A 16,570-nucleotide genomic window follows, 5' to 3' on the forward strand; every position below is an offset into this window, starting at 1 on the left:
CCCCCCCCTTGGTAGTGCATCAGCTCTTCCCAAAAGTTTTCTTTTCCCCGTGGGCAACCGACTTCCACCAAGACGCTGGGGTGTTTCTTACTCAGGGCTTCCAGTCAGCGCCGTTTCCACTTCCCCTGCCTCCCCGCCATGCCTCCCCGTTCCCCTGCCTCCCCGTTCCCCTGCCTCCCCCCCATGCCTCCCCAGCTCCTGGCCGCTCGCTGTCCCCGGCCACTGCTCCCCCCAGCACCTCCTCCCTCTTCAGCCCTTTTCCCCCAGCCCTTTGCCAGTAATTCCTCTTCCCCCCCGGTGCTGCCGGCCCCAGCTGGGCTGTTTCTTCCTTCCCCCTTTCAGCAGTTTTCTGTTGTCCCTTCTTCAGCTGCTCCTTTGGGAGGAAACCTCTCCAGCCACCCTTCCCCCCGGGGCTCCTCTCCCACCCTCCTGTCCCACCAGCCTCGCAGGCTGCCAACCATCAGTCCTCACATTTTCCAGCTTCTCCCCAACCTCCCCCGTGATGTCCCCCAGTCTTTAACCACCTTGGAGCTTCTTCTAAACCAAGCTGAGCTCTGTATCTGGCCAAGAGCTCCAGGGCTTTCCAGGCTCTCACGGGTGGCCAGGAGGAGGGAGATGGGGAAGGGTAGAGGCCAGCGAGTGGCAGCTCCATCTCACCCACTCATCTCAGGATCGTCTCTGCTCTGCTGAGCAGTGGGGGCTTTGCCAGAACTGCAGCCTCAAAGCAAATCTGTTTTTTTCAACACGTTCCTCAAAAATAAACAGGGGATTGCACTTTGCATTCCGTTTATTTGTGGCTGTTCTTTTCACCAGTGGGTTGGAAACAGATTGCGAGGGAAACACTCAGACACTTCAGTGCTGGGAAATGATTCCGTTCGACTGCACCGTCACCCGCTCCGGTACGGGGACCCCGCAGCCGTCCAGCGCGGATCGCTGGGTGTGAATCACCGGGCACGCCACTCGGGTGGGTGACACACGTCCCCCTGCGCCAGGAGCACGTGGAAGGCGGGCAGGGAGCATGGACCACGCTGCAGGCAGCAGTGGACACACGTGAGAGAGCTTGGAAAGGAGAAGGCTCCAGGGAGACCTCATAGTAGGCTACCAATGTCTGAAGGGAGCCTACAGGAGAACCAGAGAGAGACTCTTTGTCAGGAAGTGGAGTGACAGGACAAGGGATAACGGTTTTAAATTGGAAGAGGGGAGATTTAGATTAGCTATTAGGAAGAAATTCTTTACTGTGAGGGTGGTGAAGAACTGGAACAGGTTGCCCAGGGAAGTTGTGGATGCCCCATCCTTGAAGTGTTTAAGGCCAGGCTGGATGGGGCTTTGAGCAACCTGCTGTAGTGGAGGTGTCCCTGCCCATGGTTGGGACTCGATGCCCAGGGAGATTGGAACTTTATGATCTTTAAGGTCCCTTCCAACTCTAACCATTCTATGATTCTATGTCCTCCAACTCCTTGCGAGATGCGATACTGCTGCGACACCATGCCATGGCCATCCTCTCATAACCTTGCATATCATCTGTCAAACACCGACCTACCCAGATTTTTTCCAAGGAGCTGAACAGCAGGAATTAGCAATGATCGATCGCTTGCCAGGTTTTTGCAGCAGAAACCAGTGTAGCAGATGGCCACAAGACAGGACTTTATTCATCACCTTTTCCTAGAGAAAATTTCATCCTCTGGGTACTGATTACAGATGCTGACCTTCCTGTGCGTTTGTAGCCAGGAATCACTTCACTTTACTCATTTGGAGTGTGATGTGGGAGCAATTTAAGGCACCACCGGGCAGGAGGACAGGAGAGGCAAGGACTCTGCTCAGCCACAGCGGAGAAGCCCTGTGGGGTTAGGAACTGGGAATGTCCTTCTCCCGGAGGACTTGATCGGGATGTTGAGCTCCTCCAACCAGTCCAGTGCTTTGTGTGTTCCAGAAGCAGGAGCACAGGTTGGGAGACTTCACATGAACACTTTAATGGAAAGCAGTATTTTTAATGGTCCTGTGCCACTGGTGCCTCTCTAGTGGGAACAGCCAGCCCTGGCTCGCAGTCACAAGCGCCTTTATGCCACCGACAATCTTTTCTCTTGTTGTCCCAAACTCTTCTCAGTGTCCCACACAGAAAACAAAGCTAAAAGCCAGATTATTTTTTTTTCCTTCAGTTTGGCAGCTCAATTTTTGCCAAATTTAAAGAAATAGCCCTGTCGGAGACCTGCACAGCTCAGTGAGAATGTGCTCTCAATGACAACCACCTTCCCAGTTGTGATGTTAACCAGTATCATACTAATATTAAATATGGGCCAGACACCGTGGACCAGATACTACGTGTTTGCATTCGAGCCACAATGTCATTGTAAGGGTAATAATAGAAACAGGAGCACGAAGTGTGTGTGGGGGGAGGTGATGCTTTGATTTGAGCAGATGGGACCCACTGCGGGCATTCAGCCCCCTTTGTCTCCTGGGCTTTTACAGTTCTCATGTTGCTCTGCCAAAATATGTACAGTTCCATAATGACATGAGAGCCCCATGAGTGTGAGCCCTCACACTTGCCATAGCGACTTCTTGGGAAAATGACTTCACAGTGATTTCATCATGTCACAGAGGAGCGTGTTGTCTGTGTCTCAGCGGGACCAGAGACCTGGCTGGTTTCCCCCAGAGACCGCGGGTCTCACAGTGCAACCTGGTGATGTTTATCTCGGAGGGTAACAGAGGGCTGCAGACAGCTTCTGCATTGACTGACACCGATGCCAATTTGTTAGCAACTTGGTGACAAGCATAGATAACCCCTGGCCTGGAAATGGCCCATTGCATCAACCAGTTACCCAGTAATACTGGTTATTCAGGCTTTTTAACAAGTCACCCATGGCCAAAATCAGTCCTGAACCATTCCAGCAAAGCCAGAATTACAGCACCATTGGACCTGACCCGAGCCTGGGTCTTGCTGCCCTCGGTGCAAGTTTTGTCTGAATAAAGATATGAAGGATCAAGCCTCAACACTTGAGACAGGGAACAAAAATGCATGTGGGAACATTTGGAAACTGCGCTGGATGCATTTCTTCAGCATGTGTAACATTTTCTCCGAATTCAGTTTCACAACCCAGCATTTCCTTTTGTAAATATTTGGACAGATTTTAGAAACACAGATTGGCAAGAAACAGAATGAAAAAGAAAGGAAAGATGGGGGGAAGAGAGAAATAGGAAGAGAAGGAAAGAAGGAAAGAAGGAAAGAAAGAAGGAAGGAAAGAAGGAAAGAAGGAAAGAAAGAAGGAAGGAAAGAAAGAGAGAAAGAAAGAAAGAGAGAAAGAGAGAGAAAAAGAAGGAAAAGAAAGAAGAAGGAAAAGAAAGGAAGGAAGGAAGGAAGAAGGAAAAAAAAAAGGCTCCAGCAATGAAAGGTTACAATAAACAGAATATGAACAATATAGAATTACCAATGAGTCATACTACAATTAAAACATTATGTGTTTTGCGTTTAAATCCTGAGATTTAACCCTTTTGCAAGGGTTTGGCTGAGTTCTGACTGCCTCAAATTCTTCATGTTGGAGGTGATGCAGTGGGGGAATGAGGAGACAGAAGGGTCAGTCCAGACAGCATGAACACCAGCGCTGGGCTGGGGTCTCGCTCCCGGAGAGAAAGGCTGGAAGCCCTGGTAGGGCCTTATTTCTGTGCACCACATCCAATCCCTAACTACTTCTGGCTGAATGGAAAACAGTTGGCGTAGCAGCTCAGGTATTTCAACCAAGGACACATTACGGAATAAGGAAAGCTGCTTTCTCTCAGCATTTCCTAAGGAAATCTCAGCTCACTGCTTGCCTGCCCACCCCAGACCACTCGCTGTCTCCTGCTGCCCGGGCTGTGGGTAGAGGTGTGGGGACAGCAGGCGATGATAGCAGTGGGTGCCTCTCCAGCACACATGTGGACCATAATGGTCACCCCCTGGACTCCAGGCTCTTCACCATGAGCCTTTCTCTGCTGTGTTTTTGACGCAGAACCATGAGCTCCCTGTGGCTCTGTGATGCCGTGGGCACCACACCACGTGCTGCCAGCTCCAAAATGTGATAGCCCCCGTAGCCAGCCCCACGCTGCAGCTGGGGGCTTGCCATCAGCTCTGCATCTGCCCCTCGGCTGCACCACCTGAGCCGCCCAGGCAGCGCGCCTGGCACCATATGACCCCGTACATGTGTGTCTGCCTGTCACAGGGCCCCACATATGGCATCTCAAGACATTTGAGAAGTCTGCAGCGCGGCCGGTCCCCAGCCATGATTTTGCAAGTGGCTCCATGTCTGCTTGAGCAGCTAATGCAAGTCAGGAGTTCTGCTTTCTCTTCCAGTGACTCACCGCGCTGCCTCGGGCAAGTTGCTTAGTGCTGCGTTTTAACATGATTACAGGCATTAGACAGCCAGTCTGGGATACCATGGATTTGATATTCAAAATCATTAAATACCTGCCTCCCAAGGAAAATCTCTGGGAATTAGTGGCACTGATACAGTTCACAGCACTGGGATCAGCTTAGTAGGGCAAATGGTTTAGGCAATTTAATCTAGCATTTAATTGCCTCTATTAATCTGCTATGAATCATGCTATGCACTAAGCATAAGGGTATTTATTCAATAATATCACTGTATTTGTAAAGTTCTTGTATTTCAAGATGAAAGGTGTTAGATATATAATAAAAGATACTTATGGGAAATTATTCTTCCTTCTGCTTGAGTGTATATTTTCCCAATAACATCCTCTAATGGCTAGGATGGTAAGGCAAGGCTTCCGTGGGAGGAGGGTGAATTTGAATAGAAAACAAATGACGTACCTCGCACCAAGAAGCAGGGAGAGGCGTGCTCTCCTGTCCAGAAATATGAGAGCTGGGTTTATTGCCAGTCATGTGATGTCAGTGTTTTGTGGGCGCGGTGACTATGTATGAGCTCCACATTCCCAGAACCATCCTCTCTCATAAATATCAAGATAAGAGCTGCTGAGCCTCTGCCATTTGCCGGGTTGTTCTTTTGTTCTTCTTATCTATGGTATCTTTACAGGGAGATGAAGGCTTCATAAATGTACACGGCACACGGTAACAAGCAGAAGGGCAGAGGGGCTGGTTTAGAGCCTGGGATCACTCTGGCTTGTGTCCATTAGGATGGAGCAGAGCTGGGAGGGATACAGCTGGAGCCTGGCATCGTGTTACCTGTCCTGGAGGGACGGCAAACCTGTTCTCCATTAGCTGTAGCTACACCTCTTCCCACCAGCTCGTGGGTGCGAGGGTCTGTAAAGCCAGTGCAACCGGCTACCGTGGGGTTTCCCCAGAGCAAAGACCCCGTCTGGGAAAGAGTTTTGTGCTCTGAGTCCCCGCACGTACTGACTGCTCCCAGCTCAAGAATAACTTTGGGTGGATGTGGGCAGCTTGGAATAATTTAGGACGGTCAGGGCTGAAAGCTGCGGAGGTGATGGAGAGGTACTTGTGCCTCCTCCTGAAGTCCTGTGCTAAGTGCAGGAATCAGGGAGCCAGAAGGCAGGCGTGCACTCACGCTGCTCATCTGCACCACTTCTACCATCCTCCAGGTCTAAATTTGTCTCACCGTCTAATGGCGTTGAAAGGGGTTATTTGCTGAGGGGACAGGAGGGGAGGATGTAACAGCGAGAGCAACTGTAAGCTGTCTGAAATAACGTGAGGTTTCTGTTATCAAAAGCCACGATTCCCTCATTCTTGGACTATGGAGTAACTCAGAGCGGAGACTCAAGGGCAACACTTCATAAGAGGATGTAAAAAAATAAACTTATAAGGGAAGCAAAGCACAAAGAAATCCCAGTGGATATTACATTGCACACGCTCCGTCTTAGTCCCTCTGTTATTCATGAACCTTTTTCTGTGCTTTCTTAGTAAGGTGTTTATAGTCAATCTTTGTATTTCTATGTAACTGTTCAAAAATACCCTCATATCGCTCAATACAGAACTGCTTGTTCATTTTCTGCTATGCAGTTAGTTAAAATATTTGCAATATGACATGATTCTCTCATGTGATAGATTGAGGTGATGTTTGTGTGTAATAGTGGTTAGTGAAAACACAGTATTAGTCATAGGAGAGAATAATACTTGACTGTTTTGAATATGAAAACCTTTAGGCTGTGGAAAAAGCCAAACTTTGGCCCACTGTGTTGTTTTCAGAAGTATATGAGAACATACGGGACAGAGTGACTCACAATGTGGTGTCTTCTGAGTGTCACCTCGAGCAGGACAGGACATAATATCCAGGAGAGAGACCTAATGACCATTTCTTTGTCCTTGAAAAGCCTTGTCACGGCCACCCATGACTTGCCCACGTTGCTCATGCCCCATTTGACTTGATAAAACTCAGTGTTGAGCTGATCTCATTGCCTTGCTGTGAAACCCTCAGGTGAGTCCAGCAAGCGTGCGTGCTGTCCTTCTCCTAAACGTTGGACAAACTGTTTCTTGATGGGGATGAATGAGGAGTGAAGTCATACAGCAGCCTTGGCTCAAACAAATTTGCCCAAACATGGGACATTTCTCCCGGGGATGGCCACACGCGTGGCCAGACGCTCTGCGGCTCTTGGAGCCTGTCACAAGCTGTGATTTCACCTCGGCCGCCACACAAAATGCTGAGCTTTGTTTAGATAGAGGCCCAGCCAAAGGGACGCTCGCATGAATATGCTTCTTAGAGAGTTGGTGTTTTTTTTTTTTACAGCTGCTGTGGTGTAAAAAACACCCTTCCCAATAAAGGGAGAAGGCATCCCATAGAGGCAACAGGCTGAGGGGAGCCCTAAAATGGAAAGGACTGAAAGTGGGGGAGACTTTCCTTGGAACATGGCAGCTCCTGGATGGCACGAGCAGCCAGACAGCCCCACGATGGTCACAGTGTGGATGGGGACCCTGCTGAGCCCTGAGCCACGGCAGCAGCCGGGGAGCCTGGGGTGTGGTGAGGGGCTGCGCTGGCAGCGATAGAGGGAAGGCAGAGATGCTCTCTGGTTTTAAAACTGATCTAATTACCACCAGGTTATGCTGAGAAGCACAGTTTCTCAGATGGAAAGTGGGGACAAGAGTCCGGGTGTTTTCCCAAGGCCTGCCATAAAGATTTCCTTATGTTCTTCTATAGATAGCTCTCGTGTGTAATCAGGTAAATCAATAACTAACCCAACCCCCACAGTTAATTGGTTGAGTCAGTCACAACCACAGTCAGGTTTCAGAGAAAACAAATTAGAACTGAATAACTAAATAAAGTAAGGACTTCTTTTAAACAAGAAAAAATAAGATCGTTATACTCGAGTTATACTTGAACAGAACAGAACTTGAACACCCAGAATTTCGAAAACCTGTGAAATCTGAGCCAGGGGCTAAATTTCACAGTTTGGGCTCTGATCAATTTAATAATTCATGGTAATTTTTCCTCTCTGTCTGCTTCAGGTTTAGTTCACATGCCAGGTCCACCAGTGGGATATGTCACATCAATCAGCAATCACTTTGCTTTCCTCAGCACACTTTTTTCTTTTTTTTCTTGAAAAAAGAGGAACAAGAAGTGAAATTAGCTAAAAGAATCGGGCACATGCTCAAATGGTAAATACAAGAGGAGCATGAATCATCCTCTTATAGAAATGACGAGAAAGGATGGAAAAGGTAGCGGTTTGGGAGAAGCAAGTTATGTTCTACAAGGCTGATTCAGCTCTCTGGACTGAAAATGAATCATCAGAATATTTAAATCATATTACCAGTATTAACACACACAAAACCCCCAAGCCCAGGAAGCCTTTGTTATGAAACAAAGTTGATAACGGCTAACAAAAGAACAAAGGGACAGCTTTCTAAAAACCCTGTACTGGCTCAGCTCTGCTGCATGTCCCAGCCCTCAGAACCCTCAGAGAACTGGAGTTTGCCACAGCAGAGCATTGTGGAACCTTACAGCCCCAGACCCTTCAGAAACCAGCAGACAGACTCTCCTTTACCTTCCAGAGCTTTTACACTTCATCAGTGACATGAAGTTTTAAAAACAAAGGACGTACCCACCAGAGAGTACAGGTCAAAGGGTTCGTTACTCCCGAGCAGCACACCATTAGCTGATGATACAGGCATCATCATGTATCATGTAGGAGGTTTGACACAGCTTTTCTTACCTAATTGTACCTGAGCCCAAGTTAGAGCATTAATGAAGCTGTAACATGTCAGATTTCAGGAAGATTCTAGTGGGAAATTACAGAAAGGTTAAAGGATGGTTTAAAATCCCCCTATTTTCCTTCCAGCATTTTGGCTCAGCTTGGCTCAACTGGGACAAAAAAGTGACTCCTGCGCCCAGGGATGTTTTCCTTCACACAGGAAAGGCAGTCACTGTCAGGATATAGCACAGCAGAGGCAGCAAAGCAAACCACAGGACTTTTGCACATGATGAGTTGCAAAGGTTTTGTAGTGAAGTATCTTGTTCCTATAAAGTACATCTGTGTATTCCATACAAGTTTTTCATATTAAAAACTCTCAATACCAAAAGAAATGTGTCTGTTCAATAGCTGGAATCCTCAAAGGGACCAAAATGAGGTAGGAATCCGTCTCAAACTACTTTTTGGGTGTGTGTTTTAGTCTAAATCTTCTAGCTTCCTTCTCAAATCTCCAATTTAGTCTTTCAGCACCAAGGAATGAAAGCTTTCATTCTCCACTAGCAAGCAAGAATCACAACGAAGACTAGCCAAAATCCTGACAAGCTATTTTTAACAAAAGCTTTTTAATAAAATAATGTATATTCCTGAAGTAAACATGGACAGGAAAGGCAGAAAGGGAGAGTGACAGGCAGTGAGACAAATGCTTCTTCGCAAAGAAGCTTTTGAAACATCTGGAATGTTGTAGCGAAAGGTTATTTACCAGGAACGTCAGCCAGTCCCAGCCCAGATGGTTCCCATTAGTGTAAGATCAAGAGACCAGCAAGGCTAAAAATATGTGTTTGCTTTTTTAGAAACTAGACTTCGTTTTCTGTACTTTAAAAATAATAATCACTCTTACGCAATTTCTGTAACTTAGAAATATTTTCTTGGAATATTGTTTGGCATGCTGGTTGGGTTGCAGGCGCTATGCCATTGCTATTACTCACAACCATTCCCTCTGAGGACTTTGTGATGTATCTTTTACTTAGAAATAGGAGGATGGCACATTACACTGAAACCATGACTTTTGTTTATAAAGTTCCAGTGACAAAATATCTGAATTCCTGCCGTGGGCCAGTCTCTTGCGTGGCATAACCACGTGCTGCTCCCCTGCAGCCCATCTGAGCACTGTACAGAGCCACCACGGGACTACGGGGACCACAGAGCCACTTGCCCAGCACCAGACCAGTGGCATGTGCTGTGCCAAGCAGTGCACCTGGGGAAGGTTGGGAGTGGACTGCTTGTACCCTTCCTGCTAAATCTATTTGGGAATAGTGGATTAGAGTCAATGAGAAAATGTTGATTTCCACCAGGCAGTAGTCTGACTCAGAGAGGAGGAGAGCAGGTAACAACATGAACAGATCCTCGGCTCTGTAACTCTAAGTGGAGATGAGAGGTTCTGATTTCTACTGGCATTTCTTACGAGGCACACGGCCATCTACCCAGAAATACCTTGGAGGTGTCTGGGACTTAAATAAGAAAAGCAGATCTAGCATTACCCATCTTAACACATTTTACGTTAAAAGCCCTGATGGTCAGCCAGTGGTCTCCAACTCTATGCAGAGCACAGGGAGAGAAAAATGTCATTCCACAGGGAAAGGTTCAAAAGTTCTCATTGGCACCAAGGATTTTTCAGCTTTGGTTAGGCTTTGAAACCAAGTCTGTCTTCTCCTTGTTCACGTAAAGGTGGCACCTGTCATCTCTGAACCTAATGCATGGTATGGCAAGAAATGTGGCTCAGGGGCAGATGGTAAAGGCACCGTGAGCCACAATAATAGTACAAGAAGTACAAATGGAGAAATGTTGCCTTGACTGCATCCATTTGAAGGTCCTGTGCACGTTCATCACTGCTGGCTTATCTCTGCTCTTGAGGGTGTGTAGCTTACTGAAGAAACAGGTCCATGGTCTGCAAAGCAAGTGGAGGTGTCTGCAAAGCAAGGAGCAACTCCACGTCCACTCCTTGCCCTCCTCTCTCCCCCTCAACCTCTGTGCTGAATGTACGTGGAATTGAGGTGCCTGAATCTACAGGCAATGGAGCTGGAAAAGCCCAGTCACCACTGTAGCCCCCTAAGCTGTGAATAGCAGTAATACATGATTTGGGGTTTGATCACAACCCCTTCTCTCTGTAGAAGCTCAAAGTGGGCACATCTAGGACAACAGCAGGTCCTACAAGTTTCCTAACTGCTGACTTCCCCCTGGGGTTGAAATGAAAGGAAAATCGTTGCAGTCAACCATGAAAGGGAAATGTGAATGTGGTCTAATGAAAAATTCTTATCTAAAAGATTTGAGTTCTCAATGGAAATACTGAAGAAAATTGTTCATGTCTTTCCTATGGACCCCAAATGAAAATCAGGTGTTGGAAGAACACATTTGACAAAACAGTTCCCACTGTCATTGGTCTTCCAGGGGTAACCAATCCTAACCAGAAGAAAGCAACAGGAAGATGCTCAGCTTACTGGAGCTTGTCGCTGAAACCAACATTTTTGGTTGGGAAAGAGAATTCAGGGGGGTGCCTGAGCACGCAGCACCAGCAGAGCCTGACCACCAGCCCTGGCTTTGCCTGTCCACACCTGGCAGAATACAGACAGACCCACAGGAGCCCAGACACCTTGACTGTGACTTGATGGCTGATAAACCTTCTCCAATAAGCCATCACCTTTCAGAGCGTGCGCACTGTGGGCAGCTCACAAAGCACCAATCACCAGTGGCCTCTCTGTCTGAGTTCAGGTATCCCCAGGGACCCGTACAAACACATGAGCCAGTAAAACACAGTCGTTGCCCAAAGACCTTGACTTTTAAGCCAGAGCACAGCAAGGTAGTGTGACAATCAGCAAGAAAGCTAATCAGATGATTACATGAGTGCACTCTGACAGTTTCGAATCACTTCCTTTTTTTCATTTGTTTTTTTACGGTCAGTACTGACAGAAAAAATTAATGTTCCAAAAGGGAAATATGTGATCAGTATTTCTCCCATTGAAACTTCGATATGGGGAAGAGAATTTCTCAGAGAGGCTAGCTGCTATGGGAGATGCTGTTCAGACCTTTCCTCCCGGACAGGTGCTCTACAAAAATGAGTTTGTGGGTCTTTTATTTGGTTGGGGTTTTTTTTGCTTTTGTTTTTGTTTTTGTTTTTTTTTTTTCCTGAGCAGGATAGCAGAAAAAGCACCTGCTGGTGCCTTTCTGTCAGTGAAGAAACCTGGTTCAAGGAGGCTGCAAAGAGAGCAGGGAACTCTCTTGTTTCCCTAAGAAAAAACAGAGGCAGGTTAAAACTTAGCAGGCAGAGCAAAACTGCCACTGCCCACACCAAACCTCCTGTACAGAGAGAGCGTGTCAGCATGTAGGGATGACTCGTGGCACCTATCAGCAGCATCAAAATCACCACAGGAAAAGAACAGAAGCAGATGCAAAAACCCTGAAAGTCAGAGCTAGTGGGAGAATGGTGCAGAATGAGTAAATAACCCCCTAGAGTATTCAGTGACAAATTCCAAGTCCTCTCATACACAGAGATTTTTCTTTTTGAACCCAGCACCAACCATTTCTTGAAATAACAGCAGCCTTCCTCCCTCAGCCCCCATCAGGGCTATGCACTGTTCAGCGGGGCTGTCAGCTTGGCAAGTGGGCGACCTTCTGTGTAATGTATAATTCAAGTATCCAGTACACAAATGATTGCAGCAGAGTCAGAGAACATGCAAATTATGTCCCACATCCTGCTGTTAGTCATCCTCTTGGGGGAACTCACCCCTACAAAGCCAGTATCCCAGAACACACTGTATGTTTGCTAATCCTCACTTTCTAAATGTTTCAACAACAGCAGAAATCTCACAGCTCTTCTCTTAAAAATGACTGTAACCTAAACCTACTGGAGTAAAATACTCAATTCTTTCTCTAAAAATAGCAAATGAATTATACGTATTTCATTTTACTGCTGCATAACAATTAGAGGTATTAAACAGGATAGCAAATTACATAGAATCGTTCATCAAAGGGGATCAAAGCACTTTGCATATTAATTAAATCTCAAAATAAGACTGTGAGCTAAGCTTTATTACAGGAGATAGTGAGTTCTAGGGATGCATATGGGTGAGAGGAAATCAGGACACCTGGTGATTTACTGCCTGTGACTTGGTACATAACCTTGTACAAGCTCTTCAGATTATTTGTGCCTCAGTTTCTCTGTCTGTCGGAGAAGAATAGTTATATTTAACTTTGCTTTCAAATGCTGGAAAAAAAACAAACAACCCTCTGGCAAAAGTGATGCCTGATGGTTTATGTGGCAATTACAGTGCCAGGGCATTATATGTAGGTAGGTAGAGAGATGAGCTGACAGACGTATCAGCACATCCTAAAGCTGCCATCTGCTAGGCAATTTGCTAGGCAACTTCCCACTGTGGGAGAGGGCTACCTTAGAGATGCCCACGAGAACTCCTTCCCCCTTCCTCTTTCAAATGCTCCCGAAGGCAAAGCAGAGGGCTCTGCCCCAGGCCATCTAAGCAGCACCCACTGTCACAGCCCCGAGCATCTCACAGGCTTGGGAAGCTGCCACTTTCATCGTGACTTTTGAAGATGTCATCAACTGCTTCTATTTGGCAGTTCAATGCAGTCTAAGGATGAGATGGTTGAGGTTTTCAGGGACTATCAACCCTGGAATTAGGTAACAAAGCTCCTTTAAAATTTCACTTGAGAGTAATCTACCGATCCAGGCTTCAGGCGTGCCGCCTTGCTAATGCTCTATGTGCTGGAGAAACCTTCCTCCCTTCCAGGAGAGACCAAAGGGGCAAATTCTGCCCATTTCTTATTGTAGCTGGGACAAAGCAATTCATGGGGAATGTATCTAGAATCAATATCTAGTATTAATGTCATGAAAAGTCATCTCATTTTACAACACTGATTAACAGCGGCTTATGAAAAAAATAATCAATACCAAGTGCCTTGAACAAAGGTTATTTTCATTATTTACATTATTTAAACAAGTCATGTTGAATGATAAATGCACCTATGACTAAACCTGAATGGTTCAGTATCACGAGACCAATGATAAAATTATGAAAATCAGCAACAGAAAATCAGCCCAAGAGCCAGAAAGGATGGGCCAAGCAGCATTTGTTTCTTCGTTATCAAGTATGTGAAGAATAAACCAAAACAAATATTCAATCCAACCTCAGGTGAGTACATGATTAGACAGGAATGAACAGAAGTATATTCTAATCCCAAATTAGGGCAAATGCCAACTTCCGTTTGCTTTTTAGCAGATTAATAAATATTTCTGAGTGATAGCTGGGTGCACTGAGATGTGTTGAATTTTGTTTGCTCTCACATCCCAGTGTTATTGGTCCACATGTTGGGGGAAGGTCTGTGCTGCTATTGCCAAAGTCTATTTATCTTGTTTAATGACTTACTGGAATAAACTTGGTGTCCCCTGCGACAGCAAAGAAGGTGTTTCTGTAGACATGACAGGGCACCAAGATGCTTTTTGTTCTTCTCTTAGACACCAGAATGGCCTGTACAGCACCTGGGAGGAAGGGGAGTGCAGCTGGTCCCATTTTCCTGGGGAGAAACGGAGCCAGCGGAAGCTGAACGACTGTGGAGGAGAGCAGCGGTCTTGGGGGGACACCAGCCTTTTTGCAACCAAACCCGTGCTCCCCCACAGGGCTGCCCTTCCTCTTTTCCACCTGAAGCAGCACGGCATTCCCAGCAACAAGGCCAACAGAAAAGCCACCAACGTGGCTGTGGCCTGGCTTCGGTTACATTTGGCAACTGGCAGAAAGCCACTTCCCCGGGAAACGGTTGCGCACAGTTCGGGGCAGGGGGTTTCTGCAATCTTCAGGAAGGATCCCTTGGTAACGTGCTCTTGCAGAGCCCCAGTCCCTACCGAAAGCAAAGGAGATATATTCAGTGGCCCCATCTATTACTAGCGTGATGCGACAGGGGCCTCTCCCCCTCTCGTCTCACCCTCATGCAAACAAGGCACAGCACGACTGGCAGAAGCAAAAGCCTCCAGGCTTCTGGGTTGCCACTGCCACCACTGTCAGCACTTGACAGAGCTGTTCCGAGATTTGGCTTGCTAATGTCTGAGAAGTTGAGATGAGAACGATTATGGAAATCAGAGACAGAAGTCTGGGACAAATGCTCCTGGATTGCTTCTTATGGTGCATGTTCTCATCTGTAGTCCTTTGTAATTGCAAAAAATGGTGCCTTGCAGATACCTGGAAGAGACTGGAGACAGACATATGCATCTCATCATCAGGAAGTCTGTCTTGATAGTCAGCCAAGATCCAAGGGGAGCATGTATTATTTATTGTTATCATCATCGCCGCCACTAACCTCATTTCCCTAGAGATTTGACTCCGGTATAAATGCATGAAGCCGTATCCTGGGGTTGTTACCCCATTTTTGTTAGCCATACGGTCATACAAGCCCCCTTGGTCCTCTCTGAGAACTTTCTGAATAAGGAACGGGTTACACACTGACAAAAGTCCTCTGGACCCTGCTCTATTTTTTTTATTGCAAGCTGCACTTGAAAGCCATATGATAAGAAAGCAAAAAACTGAATCTGTGGCAAAAAGTCTGCAGAGACTGACTGGCTCCCTGCAGTCATCAGCTTTACTGGGGAAAAGCAGAACTGCAGAAAATCAATAGCAACAAGCAAAAAAATGTTTATTTGTGCCAACGCTGAATTAGGAACCCTGAGCTTTTTGCATATTGCATGTGCAGGAACATGATGTCAACACCACTGTACTGCAACAGGAAGGAAAAGATAAGAGTTGGAGAACCATCAGCTCTTTCTTAGCACCCGCCCATCGCTATGTTTTTTGTTTATGTTATGCTTTACAAAGTAGAGATTTCCAATACAAATAATCCTTTTTGGCAACTTAAGCCTTTCTTTTATTTCACAAACTGTTTTAAGCTATCACTAATACATCTTTTATTTCTAAATACTTGCCTAATTTTTAGCAAGAGGCATGTATACAAATGGGAGACCATCTGTGGTTTGTGGTGTACAGTCACAACGTAGAACTTCTGTCCCTTGACTGGATGGTAAAGAGAAATAAAACAGAAAATGAAAAATGATGTGCTAGTCATAATTTGTAGGCAATTCAGAATATATTTCTGGAGAAGTTATTTGTCCTAAAGATTCATACATCTTTATAATTGTCAGATGACTATGCAAATAGTAGCAGTGACATGACAAAAAATGACATTACCCCACATATGGAAATGAAGCAAAATGTAAATTTACAAACTCTTCATTTTCATTATTCATCTAAGCCTAACCACAAACACTGCGAAATATCCCTGTAAAATCCGGTGAGTGCTTGTTTTTGCTTTTTTTCTAAACTGAAAATCAGGGGGCTGTTTCCTTATTCTGACAGCATCCTGAATTTAGCACACACCGCTCGTGGTATTTTCTCATCCATGGCAGCCAAACTGAAACATCTGAGTTTCTGGGGCACTAATGCTTGGCAGCGCAGAGAGCGATGCCCCATTAGGAACATGGTGAGATCCTCTGCACCGCTCGCTGAAAAGCACAGAAGCCGGCACAATGGAGCCACTGATTAAGGAGAACAATCATGGAGGATTTCCTATTATGCCAAGCTTCAGAGGGAAAGAGTAAGCAATGTAAAGGAAATGAGTGCATTTGCTCAAAATGAAAAGTCAGCCAGCCGCAAATTTTTGGCTTTGATATACACGTAACATTTCAACTCCCATTTTTATCACAAATTATAGCTTCCCAAGGTCTTCAGGAAGTTGACAGAGAGATTGTAAGGTTATTGGGTGGTGTGAGAACGGAACTAACGCTGATTTACAAACTTGCCATTGCAGCATATCCACTTCTGTGTAACGAAGAACAAAGCAACCACCCTAACAGCATCCCTTTTGCATCTTAATCATACAGTTTTAAATAGCAGCTTCTGTCAGTATCAGAGAGATTCAGACCTCCCCCCTCAAAATACCCTGCAAAGGTAGTTTAACAGAGCACAAAAGCTGGTACCCCTCTGTGAATTGCAGACTCTGGGGCAACTCTACACAGATTCTGCCAGATGCTCATTCACATTGACATCACTCAAAGTTAAATAGCAGTGACTGTAAATACAGCAAAATCTTTGATACAAAATATTCTTGCACTGGAAAAAAATAATGTACAGGCCTCCTGGGTTACATCCACAATACTTCCATTGCCTCCCTGTCACAACTTCATCTCCCCCAACCCTAATCCTCTTGTTTATAAAATAGAAATAATAGCATTTAGCTTTCTGTCATGGGCCATCATCAGAACTGGGTAATTTTCACTGAGTGTCTGAAACATCAGCAAATGAGTGTTGCCTGAATAAAAGGACTATTTCTATTAATGCAATAGTACCAATGGGATTCATACTATTTTAGTCCCAGCCTCCTCAGCTTTCACGCAGCTCTGAAAAACAAGTGTAAATTATTTGTGTTGGGTGAAAAC

The sequence above is a fragment of the Calidris pugnax genome, unplaced genomic scaffold (assembly GCF_001431845.1).
Source record: "Calidris pugnax isolate Ruff unplaced genomic scaffold, ASM143184v1 scaffold27, whole genome shotgun sequence".
Classification (NCBI taxonomy): Eukaryota; Metazoa; Chordata; class Aves; order Charadriiformes; family Scolopacidae; genus Calidris; species Calidris pugnax.